Genomic DNA, 13,561 nt, shown 5'->3' on the forward strand with positions numbered 1-13,561 from the left:
GGGTTTCGGTGGCCGAACTCGAATCCAAAGACGGACTTATTCGATCACATCTCGTTTTTGAAATATTACCCTTAAATCTATTTAAATCTTTCAGACATCTTTTCTACTGTCCGAGATATCTTCAGTTGCTTAATACCCACTTTTGTTCTATGTTAACCTTAAATCCAGTATGTAAGCGAAAATAAATGTATCGATTTTTTCATAGACTGTAGTACCTACCAAAGCCAGGAAATAACCTCGAAAACTGGTAAAAAGCGGCATTTTCAATTTTCTAACGGAAATATCTCAAAAACGCGATGTGATAGAATTTTTCTGAGTTCGGATTCGATCTCAGCCTATAGAAAAGTATACCCTGGTTTCTGTAACAAAAACCTTGTTGACCAGTGTAATTAGCTCATGTCAAACAACTTGGATTATTTAAAATTTTGGTTTTTAAGTATTGCTAATTTCATTTAGAACTCAATAGATAGAATGTACCTACCTGTCAATTTTCTGCTACAAAATTTCAGTGCAAGTAAAGTACATTTTCAATGTTTTATATATTAAATTGTACGAAATAATTTTTTTTATAAAGCCTTAGATTGGTTAAAATTTGTTTCTTAAAAAAAATTTTCTTCCTCGCTAACGCTCGCAATTTATATCAACCAACTTATCACTCTTTGTACCTACAAAACTAGAGATGCCGCTGAATATTCGGCCATTTTTAAATTACGTTTACCGTAAGCAGGGCTTTTTTAAACTTTTAACTACGAATTCCTCTCCGAAAAAATACTTAAAAAGGATATTGGCAAATTTTTCGCTTCTACACAGTTCAAATGACTATTTGATTTAGCGGGATTTAGAATCGACTGCAGTTACATATAGTTGATACAAAGTATTGTGATTTCTAAAAAAAATTCAGTTTGGTCTGAGCTAACCCCCCCCCCCCCCCCCGAAATGAAATCCTAGCTACGGCTATGGATATGTTACTATATATACAACCTACTTGTTTCACCTACCTACTTAGATACTCATGATTTGATACCCCAGTTCAACAAGACAAAACAAAAATAAACACAATACAAATCAATGGGCAAACAAATAAAACTGTGCATGCATTCCATTGTTGAGAATATTCCATAAATAACCGAGATACAATTTTTTTCTTAAGAAATCCAACTTTTTTATTAGGTAGTTTTCCCATATTATTTAAGTGTTGTACCTTTTCAAAACCTTTCAGAACACAAAAACTTAAATAAAATGGGAAAATTACCTAATAAAAAAGTCAGATTTCTTAAGAAAAAAAATTGTATCTCGGTTATTTATGGAATATTCTCAACAATATTATACCATTTTGAAAAGAGAATTGAACACACCAACTTTTAAGGTAACTTTCCGAAACATCGTAGAGCATTTTTTTACACTAAGGTTTATTGAATTAGAGTCATGTAAAATTTTTTAGTACTTAGTTGGGCAAAAAAGTAATATTTGCTTTAAAACTGATGTAGTTGAGTTAAAATTTTTGAATGCATTTGAAAATTTATAGAAAAAATGAAATATGTAGCCAATTACACGCATAGCATGGGGTAACGATGAAAAACGATCAAGAATGTCTTCTGACACTTCTTGAACTACCAAGGAAACAACTGGTTTTTGTTCGAGGTCTTCGACAAGGGGGGCGACAGGAGAAATTACTGGCCAAAGAGAGATGGGTTGGCAAAGCCAAGAGGGGCCATTCCACCAAAAAGTGTTACCCCTCAACTCTGAAGCCATTAAACCCCGAGTGGCTAAATCAGCTGGATTTTCAGCAGATTTCACGTGTCTCCAAGGGATGTTTCCAACATTTTCTAAAATTTCGCTAGTGCGATGTGCAATAAAAGTCTTCCAAACACAGGGTGGCTTCTTAAGCCAAGCTAATACGATGGACGAATCGGTCCATAAAAAGGTCTGATATGCGTGGACAAGGAAACTTGAAACGTAAATTTTTACCATTTTGGAAAGAAGAAGTGCCCCACACAACTGAAGGCGTGGCAATGACACATATTTGATAGGTGAAACCCTTGATTTTGCACAGAGCAAGTGAGAAGAGAAAGTTCCGTTAGACTGACGAACGCTTATGTACAAAGTGGCGGCATATGCCTTTTCTGAGGAGTCACAGAAACCATGAAATTGGACTTCTGACGTGAGTGAATATTCTACCCAACGGGGTATTTCAATTTGTTTTATGTCATTTAACGATTCCGAAAAAATTTTCCAAATTTTAAACGAGTCAGATTGAAGAGGATCGTCCCAATCAGTATGCTTTGCCCAGATTTTTTGCATGAGCATTTTTGCAACTATCAGAACGGGAGCTAACCAACCTGCAGGGTCAAAAATACGGCATATTTGAGAAAAAACTTCTCGGTTGGTGGGAGTTTCGGGTAAAACTATTGGTTGTATGGAAAAGTAGAAATTATCCCCCTTGGCATTCCAGCGTATCCCTAAGGTTTTTGTATTACTGTCAGTGTCTAGCTTCAAAAAATGTTCATTCAAAATATGTTCTCGAGGCAAATGTTCGAGTAAAAAGGGAGTTCAGATTGAGCTTTCATAGCGGAATAAATATTATGAGCACCGGACAAAACGTCATCAACATAAAACTCTGATTAAAGTATTTTTGACGCGAGAGGGAAATCGGTTTTCCAATTCTTGCTAATTCAAGTAGGGTACGGATAGTCAAGTAGAGGGCGCAATTTACGCCAAAAGTAACGATGAGGAGTTCGAAATCTTCAATTTCTAAATGAGGAGAAGTGCGGAAAAGAATTCGTTGAAATGGAGTGTCCCGTGGGTTGACCAAAATTTGCCGGTACATTTTTTCTATGTCCGCATTAAACACATATTTATAAAATCGCCAGCGAATGATTAACGATGATAAGTCTTGTTGTAAAATCGGGTCAGGGTACAATAAATCATTTAAACTGACACTGTTGACGAGGCATTGGACGCATTGAAGACGACACGTACTTTTGTCGAAGTACTTTCTGGTTTTATTACCGCGTGATGCGGTAAATAAAATGACTTTACTTGACCTTCTTCAATACGCTCCAATGGAGTAACCTTTCTCATGTGATTTAGAGAAAGGTACTCAGAAATGACTTTTGAATATTGGGATTTCAAATTTTCTTTTGAGGCTAGAGATTTTTCAGTTCTAGAAAATTGTTTTAGGGCGATAAACCTAGAGTAACCTAAACCAGTCTTTGAATTTTGTGGTTTAAAGGGGAGTCGGACAACAAACCTACCATCAGCGCGTCTAAAGGTGGTTGTTTTATACAATTCTTCACAGAAACAGTCTTCTTTAGAACGAATAATTGTAAAGGGCAGTTCTTCTAATTCCCAGAATCTGCGTACTTCATTGTTACATTGGCATGACTTGTTTACTGTTATGTTGAATGATTGAAACGACTCTGGAATTGGCCCTGACAATATCCAACCGAACATAGGCAAGTAGTGAGTTAGAAATGTGTTTAATGCCATTACGGATGATGGATGGGTAAAGATCGGCACCAATCAGAAGATCCACCTGAGAGGACTTATTAAACGTTGGATCGGCCAATTGAAAGCCTGCAAAAATGGTAGGATCTACTACCGAGAAAGATGAACTTGGGAGGTTGTTAGTGAGTGTTTTAAGCACAATGGCGTTTGCTAAAAAAGTGACTGGAGGGGGGTTAGCAGAAGTGATTAAAAAGGAACAAAGTTTCTTAGAAGTGATAGAGAGATTTCCACTGATTCCAGAAATAGAATAATTTTAATCGATATATGGTAAATTCAGACGTTTTTGCACAGCTACCGAAATGAAAGATACTTCGGAACCTGGATCAATTAGTGCCCTTACGGTATACATAGAGTGACCGCAAGATATCGATTTTCGAAATTTGGTCGGGGGAATTTAAATTTTCAGTACTTACCTCAAAAAGAGCTGAAGTCCAAACTCGATTTAAAATGAAACTTTTTTTTAACTGATTATAACAAAAAAACGAAACATTTAACAGATTAAAAAAAAAAAAAACAAAATACTTAATATCGTCTTATGCCTACTTCTCACGAGTCGATTTTAGCCGCACGATATGTCGTTCGACTAGGATTTTTCTATAGGGATTGTCACTTTAGTCGCCTGCGAATTACGTTCACACGAGTCGAAAAGCTTCGCCGCACGGCAAAAATCGACTCGTGAAAAGTCCCCATTACATTTCTAATACATAACTAATGAAGTAATTACTAAAAAAAATGTGTCAAGAGATTTACTTAAAGTAGTTTTGGAAGCATCAGGATACAATTTTCGGCACTCACTGACTACTTGAAGCACATATTGTTTTTGTTCTTCATCTTTAGTTAAAAGGTTTTTAAAATTGGTTATTAATTTGACTCCTCTTTCTGCCATGTCATTTACGACTTTAAGTGATTGCACTTTTTTAAAGCCTTCTTTAAAATGCGGGTTTCCGGGCAAAAAATTTGGAGGTGCTTTGAGAAAACTTGTGTCTATTTTCAATCGGCTGAAAACACTTAAAATTTTAAAAACTTCTTTTAATATTAATACAAAAACGCAACAGATTTAATACTCACATTTTATTTTAAGTTAATTTATTTAAAATTAGCAAAAAGCGCGAGTTTATTTTAATAAAATTATTGAACTACCAACGAAACGACTCGTGAAGCTTAAACTTCATAAAAAAAACAACAAATATGTATTTTACAACTGCATTTTATTTTTTTCTATAAAAAAAACATAGCAGAATCAACCCCCAATGAGTGCCCTTTTTGTTTTTTTCAGTCAATTTTACTCTGTGCCTCTATTGTTGATAAAATTATTATATATTATTATATATTATACGAGAAGCATTTCGATTAGATACCTTTCTATAACATAGAAAGTTTCATTTTAAATCGAGTTTGCACTTCAGCTCTTTTTGAGGTAAGTACTGAAAATTTAAATTGATGACAATATTTTTTTTTATTAGTAAAACTAGACAAGTTTAGCATCTGAGTTATGTGTAAAAACACTACCTTTAATTTAATATATAAAAAGTGAAAATAACCCCCTCTGTTTGGAAGCTAGAGCTAATTTTCTGCGAAAAAAACAGTGAAAAAATAGAGATTTTTGATACTTTGAGCGAGTGTCGGCACCATTTAGACTTATCCAATCGAGCTGAAATTTTGGCCATCAAAAAATCTGCAAAGGTGGAACATTTTATATATACACTGTATCCAGTCCTACTATATTCACTAAGGCAGTCGCCAAAAGAATTCTTTTTCTAGAGGTCACCATGAAATTTTGATATGCAGCTTGAGGAATAAATGGTTGCAAAGAGGCAGAGATTTGAGGATTTTGAATAGCTTGTGATTGAGAAATGGACTGTAGATTTAAATTTTGATTTTTAACTGGAGTGGGATTGGCAAGATGCAGAAGTGTATGGTGTCTTTTCTTGCAAAAACTGCAAGAATATTTGCTTGAACAAGTAGCCTTTTGATGACTAGTGCCTAAGCAATTATTGCACATCTTTTTTTTCTCGAACTATTTCGATTCGGGATTGGATTGGTAATGCCGAAAATTTAGGACACTCATAAATAGTATGTTCTGCCGAGCAAATTTTACACTTAGTTCCTCCCGCCTTCGCAAAAAAAGTATTGACTTTGCTAGGCTTTTGAAAATTGTTTTTCTTGGTGACTTGGAAATTTTGTGATAATGGTTTTGAAGAAGTGGTGTCTGAAATAGATACTAACGTCAGGAATCGTGAATTTAAGAACTTGTCTAATAGACTGGGCCAAAAAAATAAAATATTTTTTTTTTTGAAAGTTACTTCGAAAATCTTGTTCAGGATGATGAAAAAAAAAATTTGGTGAAAATTTGAGCAGTTAAAAATAATTTTAAGAGGTCTATCATCGGTGTTTTTTATTTTTATACATGATATGATGTGTTACAACAGAACTGCTAGACGATCAAAGTAAAAAAAATTTCTGTTCATTTTTTCTTATATAAAATTAAATTTCCTACAAAAATTGATTTTTTAATTTTTTTCTCGATTTAAATCGTGAATAACTTCTTCAGAACTCAATTTAGGTAAAATTACTATGAGACCTTTTTTGTAGAGAATTAAATTTCCTTTAAGAATCTGTCGTGGTTTTATTTTTCTATTCACTTATTTGCTCATCACAAAATTCCAAAGTGAAACAGTCAAATTGAAAAAACACTTCGATTTAAAAAGCTTAATTACTCGAATGCGGCTCGTCTGACGAAAATTTTCAATCAGATCTTTTTTGTAGGAAATTTAATTTTATATAAGAAAAAATGAACAGAAATTTTTTTTACTTTGATCGTCTAGCAGTTCTGTTGTAACACATCATATCATGTATAAAAATAAAAAACACCGATGATAGACCTCTTAAAATTATTTTTAACGGCTCAAATTTTCACCAATTTTTTTTTTCATCATCCTGAACAAGATTTTCGAAGTAACTTTCAAAAAAAAAAATATTTTACTTTTTGGCCCAGTCTATGTCTAACTTTTCCCAAGTTTGTACCTTTGATGGATCTTCTAAAGATTGTTCCCAAAGAGAAAGTGTTGTTTTAGGTAGCCTATTGCAACAGGCGAACACAAGGATTGGGTCCCAATTTTTGGTATCGACAAGGTGAGCTCTAAGTGCTGCTAGAGAGTCATCGATTTTACTTTGGAGGTTGCGGATAGATTTTGCGCTCTCTTCGTGAACTGTAGGCAAGTTAAAATGTTTTTGACCTGGTTGTTTACAAGAATACGAGTGTTCTCATAATGTGGCAGGCAAAGCTGCCCAGGCAAGTGCAAAACTAGCATTTGTTAAAGGAAACTGACTGACAGTCCTAAATGCATCGTCTCTTGTCTTACAACGAAGATGGAATAGTTTTTCCACTTCACCTAACTTAGGGTGTTGAATATAAACCGCATCGAACATCTCACGAAATGCAGGCCAAGAGATATAATCACCACGAAACACATCGGTATCACATGGTGGTAATTTGATACAATGAGAGGACCCGGATTCCTGTGGCATAGTTGTAAACTCTTTAACTACCACAGGATCAGATTTGAGTTTGTTTTGGAACTCAAGAAACAATCCTAAGCAATTAACATACGTTTCATTGCTGTTTCGGTACTTTGATTTTATTGCATCAATATCGAGTGGTTCTTCCTCAAGCGTAAGGACATGACGAGCGCATTGAGCATAATTCTCTTTAACATTTTTCCATAAATCTTTGAGTTCAGATATTCGTGCTTCTAATGTCGCAATTGAATGGCTGTTTTCAGGCACTTCCTTTGCTGAGGCATGAAATTTGACAAGCAAATCTGTCGCAAAAATAAAATCTTCCAAGTGTGACATGATCCGAAATAAGAATCAGTAGAAGTTGAATAAAAATTTAGGTTTGAGTGAGTGGGTGAAAACGTTAGTAAATTTTGCGTTTTCAGAATTAATTTGAAAAAAACTTTGAAAAAAAAATTCAAACAAAAGAATTTTTCAAAGTCTAATTGAGAAAAGCGAGGGGTTCTCAAAAGAACCTTGAATATTGAGAGCGACTGGGTGAAAACGTTAATAAGTTTTACGTTTTCAGAATTTATTTGAAAAAACTTTCAAAAAAAAATTCAAACAAAAGAATTTTTCAAAGTCTAATTGAGAAAAGCGAGGGGTTCTCAAAAGAACCTTGAATATTGAGAGCGACTGGGTGAAAACGTTAATAAGTTTTACGTTTTCAGAATTTATTTGAAAAAACTTTCAAAAAACAATTCAAACAAAAGAATTTTTCAAAGTCTAATTGAGAAAAGCGAGGGGTTCTCAAAAGAACCTTGAAAATTGAGAGCGACTGGGTGAAAACGTTAATAAGTTTTTGCGTTTTCAGAATTAATTTGAAAAAACTTTCAAAAAAGATTTCAAACAAAAGAATTTTTCGCAGTATAATTGAGAAAAGCAAGGGTTCTCAAAAGAACCTTGAAAAGCGGAGAGCGACTGGGTGAAAACGTTAATAAGTTTTGCGTTTTCAGAATTTATTTGAAAAAACTTTCAAAAAACAATTCAAACAAAAGAATTTTTCAAAGTCTAATTGAGAAAAGCGAGGGGTTCTCAAAAGAACCTTGAAAATTGAGAGCGACTGGGTGTAAACGTTAATAAGTTTTGCGTTTTCAGAATTAATTTGAAAAAACTTTCAAAAAAAAATTCAAACAAAAGAATTTTTCAAAGTCTAATTGAGAAAAGCGAGGGGTTCTCAAAAGAACCTTGAATATTGAGAGCGACTGGGTGAAAACGTTAATAAGTTTTACGTTTTCAGAATTTATTTGAAAAAACTTTCAAAAAACAATTCAAACAAAAGAATTTTTCAAGGTCTAATTGAGAAAAGCGAGGGGTTCTCAAAGAACCTTGAAAATTGAGAGCAACTGGGTGAAAACGTTAATAAGTTTTTGCGTTTTCAGAATTAGTTTCAGAATTAGTTTCAAAAAACTTTCAAAAAACAATTCAAACAAAAGAATTTTTCGCAGTATAATTGAGAAAAGCAAGGGTTCTCAAAAAAACCTTGAAAAGCGAGAGTGACTGGGTGAAAACGTGGATAATTATCGGCGTTGTTCGAGAAAAAAAATATTTGAAAAGTTAAAAGAAATGCACAAGTTCAAGATTAAAAAAAAACTTTTCAAAAAGAGATGAAATATGTTTAAATTCCCCAAGAAAATTAATCGCAAATTTTTTGTTTTAAAGTTTCTTTACTTTTTTTTGAAAAATAATCGTAAATTCATAGAATTATTTTAAAACAATGTGAAATAATTTATGAGTTCACAAAGAACCTTGAATATTTCATGTGAATGTGGAAACTGTAAATATTTTTTATAAAAAAGCGTTGAAAAAAATCCCAAAAGAACTTAGGGACCAGCACAAGAATATAATGTGAGAAAAAAAAAAAAAAAACTGTCCCGAAAATGCGTCTTTTTTTTGTCCAGTTAAATGACCTAGTGTGACTGGAGAAAATCTCAACAAACGAGAACGCGATGCAAAAAAAAGAAAGAGAAAAAATGTGACGCCACTTTTCCCGTTGAGAAAGAAAATTAAACGTCTTATCTATATGTATATAGCTAAATATGTATGTATATGCCGATCAATATATCAAAAAAAAAAAAACACAAAAACTTCACTTACTCTGTACATATTTTCATTTAATTTTTAGGATGAAAGCTGCTTCTGGTTCTGATGCTGGTCTCTGTTTCCCACGTTGCGCCAATCGCAGCAATGGCGCTTCAAAAAAAAGTTCCTGCTTCCCTTTGCACCAATCGATTCAATGGTGATTAACAAAATGTATCTTTTGTGGCCCTCAGAAGAGCCTTTTAAATTTTTTTTTTTTTTTGCGTTTCGTCGACCAAAGCGACGAACAATAACGTAAACGTGTAGCATTTTTCCGTTTTTTTTTGTGGAGTGCGTGCACGTGTGGTTCTTAAATGTGGTTGCAGCATGTCGGACACCAGTAAGTTTTTTGGCGGTGGAGCACAAATCTGGCTCGATTGGACCAAATGTTCCTTTGTGGAAATGTAAATCGGGAACCAAAACTTACTTGTGGTGACTGTCTATCATTGTTGTAAATAGTGGTGACTTTTTAGTTTCTTATTATTTCCTTTTTGTGTTGATTTATTTTATCTTCTTTGGGTTTTGTTGTTTTTGTCTTTTAAATAAAAGAACTTTATATTTTTGTTTCGTTATTTATACAAATTTTATTTCAACTTTTAATTTGTTTAAACTTTATAATTTTATAATTTGCTTTTTTATGGTGTAGTGAGAGAGAATGAAAAAAAATGAATGACAAAATTGAATGATGGATTGAAGGAAGGACAGCCATTTTCCCGCATAAAAAACTTGACGATATTTGTTGATGCCAAATATCGTTTTTTTAGATTTTTAATTTAAGGTTGCGTGAACAGAAATAGTTTGTTCCTAGTGAAACTAAACCTTTTGAGATTACACGTGAAACATGATAAATTGAATTTTATAAATAGTTTTAATTCACTAGCTTTTATTGAAAAATTATTTATAAACTTCACTTTAACATATAAATTTGTTTCAAATGTAATTTCAAAAAACTTTGTCTCATTAAGAATAAAACTGTAATTTCACTTGAAATAAAAAAAAAATCTTCAAAAAAAAACAAACAATAATTCTGTTAATCAACCATTATATTTATTTAATATTTATTGGAAACACACAAGACACAAAATTATTTTTTTTTTTTTTTTAACTAGATAAATAAAAGAAAGATCACTTGCCTGGCCAGTTGAGAATAGTGAAAAAGAAAAAATTATCCTGCACTTTGGTTTTTGTATCTTTTTTTTTTCTTAATGCACAATACTCCAGTCAAAGCGTCATTTGACCTTGCGCAGAGAGGCACTGTCAGTTTTTATTTCATGGATCGATAGGGGTATATTAAAAAGGCTTAAACCCAATTTCTCACCACCTGATCATTCTTTTTATCGGAGTTATTCACAAAAATGCATTTTCTGGGATATTTTACTTCTAAGCTAATATCTTTGTTCCAGATTGTCGTAGACCAAAAAATAAACACACATTCTCTTCCTTATAATATTTTCTATCGTTGTATGTAATTTCATTGTATTTGAGTGAATAGATACAAAATGGCAGCCATTTAAAGTCAAATTCTTGTTGTTAAAAAACACATTTTTGTCATTATTTGGAAAAAAAAACTTTTATTATGGTCAACATTTTTCTAACCTATTTTGTAGCCCTATTCATGTCCTGCATTGTACAGAAAAAATCAGCTCTTTATCAGCAAAGATGGCCGAGCAATTGATAAATGAACGCATGCAAAACCGGTGCGAAAACACCCAAAAATATCGTTTTTTGGGAATAACTCAGCTTCAGAATGTCCTAAGTCAAAAAATAAAGCTATTGATTGTTCGTTACAACATTTTCTATCGATTTAGTGCACATTGTTTTTGTTGAAACAAATAAAAAAAATAGTGTGTGTACACCAGTACACGCGACTGAAGTTATACTTCTCACTCAGTAATTAAATGAATTTCATTTGATATTTTTTATTATTTTTGTTTTATATTATTATTAAAATAATCAAAGAGCGTATTTATTTAACAATCTCAGCTTATGGTATTCTTAGGAAATTTTTTGATGCTATCTCTGTGCCTTAACCCAAGACAATCCGACTTCCCTGAATATAGTTATGCATGAAAAATTATTTATAATTGGAAATTAAGAATCTTCATACCAATTTCCGGGGCTAAATTTTTGAGAAAAAAAAAATTAATTTTATCTACGATTGATAGCCTTTATATCAATACAAGCACAGACAATTATATACAGATATCGCATCCACTCCAACCGCAGGGCTGGAAGCAATCCTTAATCTCACTCCCTTAGATCTATTTGTACAAGAATTAGCAGCAAACAGCGCCCTACGTCAGTCAAACCAACATTTGGAATACTAGTCAAAACGGCCACACTACGATCCTTTCTAACTACGTTGGCAACAACGTAAGTACAGATTACATGACCCCTTACTTAGACTTCAACAAGTCTTTCAATGTCAGTTTCCCAAACAGACAAGATTGGGAAAACAGTGTACCTTTCTCAAATGAATCGACTATCGCCATCTTTACTGATGGTTCGAAAATGAATACTGGGGTTGGTGCAGGTTTTTACTCAGAAAACCTTAACCTTGCCAGTTCTTTCAGGCTCCCCGATCACAGCAGTGTCTTCCAAGCCGAGATATTGGCAGTGAAAAATGCTGCTAAACAAATATCCATGATGGCGATATCACCTGCTGACATCACCTTTTTCATTGATAGCCAAGCGGCAATAAAAGCGATTTCTGCCACCTTAATCAAGTCAAAGCTTGTTTCTTGCTGTCGCGAAGAGCTTAGGGTTCTTGGTATGCAGCATAATGTAAGACTCTGCTGGGTTCCCGGCCACAGTGATGTGTTCGGCAACGAAAAAGCGGATGAGCTTGCAAGGGAGGGCTCAGTTCTTGATCCCTCTCTCATAGACCATAACATCAGAATCCCACAATGTGAAATAAAACGAAATATTGTCAACAATATTTCACAAAAAACAAATGAAAGATGGAACCTCCTAGAATCCTGCGGTCACACCAGGAAACTATGGCCGAACTTCGAAAAAAAAAAATCAAACAAGATCTTACTACTTAGTAAACCTTCCTTAAGATCCCTAATAGGCATCTTAACGGGACATAACCTACTAGGATACCACAAAAAGAAAATGGGGCTTAGTACGGATGATCTATGCAGAGGCTGCGGCAATGAGGACGAACAGGAAAACACTGTTCACTTCCTCTGTCACTGCCCAGCACTCTGTCGCACAAGGAAAAAATTCTTAGGAAACTACTTCTTTAATGAATTAGAAGAACTTTCGGAACTTTCAGGCAATAGCCTACTGAACTTTGTAAAGTCCTCCAAATGGCTCGAACAACCATAGCATTCATAGGTTATCACTTTTTCATGAAGTTACAATACTTCAGGGTATCACAAGGGATCTACATTGATCTAAGTGTGACGGTAACAAGATCAACTGTCAGCCCATTTAACCTAACCTAACCTATCGCATCCCATAGAAAAAAAATGTCATCAAAATTTTTTCCAGCCGACAAGCGCTTTTTAAATTGGAATCAAAAAGAAGAAGAGAATTTTTCAGCCGACAAAAAAACTTTTTTTTAATTTAAAAAGAGAACAATTAGAAAGGATCTCTTACGGCCATGACCTTACTCACTCTCCCGCGAAAATAAAAAAAGGAGTGCATGTGGGTAGATAGAAGGGATTTCAATTCGTCTTTGACTTTCTAAGCAATTAGCTGCTGTGAAATATTTAAAATAGGTATATATCGTACATAGGATTTCTTAAGGACTTAGAACAATTTTGCTTTACGCCGACGATATGTAGGTACATAAGCTGTATGTAATTGAAAATATTTTATAAGAGAGTGTCGGCTGATTTTGAGATTTCATGGGCACTGGGTACCGATCAGATTGTTCAATTGTGTGTAGACATCTAGACATACATATGAGGTGCAGAGTGTTGGTGAAATATGAACATGAGCACAGTGTGTATCTGCGTAGGTATATATTAAGCCGATGTCGTTGGGCTACATGACTTCTGCGTGCATAAGGCGGCCCATAGACAAGACACTTGTGTGTTATGTCGTTTTCTATTGACTTTTGAGATTTTTGTGTAAAATTCTCAGATTTTCCACTGCAAATAGAATATGAAATCCAGTTTTGTAATTGTGTGCGAAATCTGTGCGTATAAAAAAAATAAAACAAAAACAAATGTTCAGACAAATGTCAAACAGAGGGGTGTGTGTGAAAGTGCGTGTGTTTGTATGCGTGAATCTTGATAAAAATCCAGAATCAGATTCTTGAATCTCAGATTCATTTTTTTGTCATTTTTTTGAATCTCAGGACGCAAATAGATCATGAAATCTGAGAATTGTCCACTATTTCCCCTCTTCACCCCCCCTTTCAGCTGTCAAATTCACAAATCTCATTCTGAGATTCGTCAATAGAAAA

At 33.8% G+C, this 13,561-nt stretch overlaps 2 protein-coding genes across 7 annotated transcripts in view; both read left to right on the forward strand.

Moving 5' to 3' along the window:
- The window catches only part of LOC129905220 (receptor-type tyrosine-protein phosphatase mu), a 1,191,339-nt gene that overhangs the window by 681,023 nt on the left and 496,755 nt on the right, over positions 1–13,561 (forward strand). The gene's annotated exons all lie outside the window — the stretch shown is intronic.
- The window catches only part of LOC129905224 (uncharacterized), a 31,316-nt gene continuing 18,693 nt past the window's right edge, over positions 939–13,561 (forward strand). The window contains exon 1 of the mRNA XM_055980664.1: positions 939–13,192. The gene's annotated coding sequence lies outside the window, so the exon portion shown is untranslated. The remainder of the gene's footprint in view (positions 13,193–13,561) is intronic.

Source organism: Episyrphus balteatus, chromosome 1 (assembly GCF_945859705.1).
Source record: "Episyrphus balteatus chromosome 1, idEpiBalt1.1, whole genome shotgun sequence".
NCBI classification, from domain to species: domain Eukaryota; kingdom Metazoa; phylum Arthropoda; class Insecta; order Diptera; family Syrphidae; genus Episyrphus; species Episyrphus balteatus.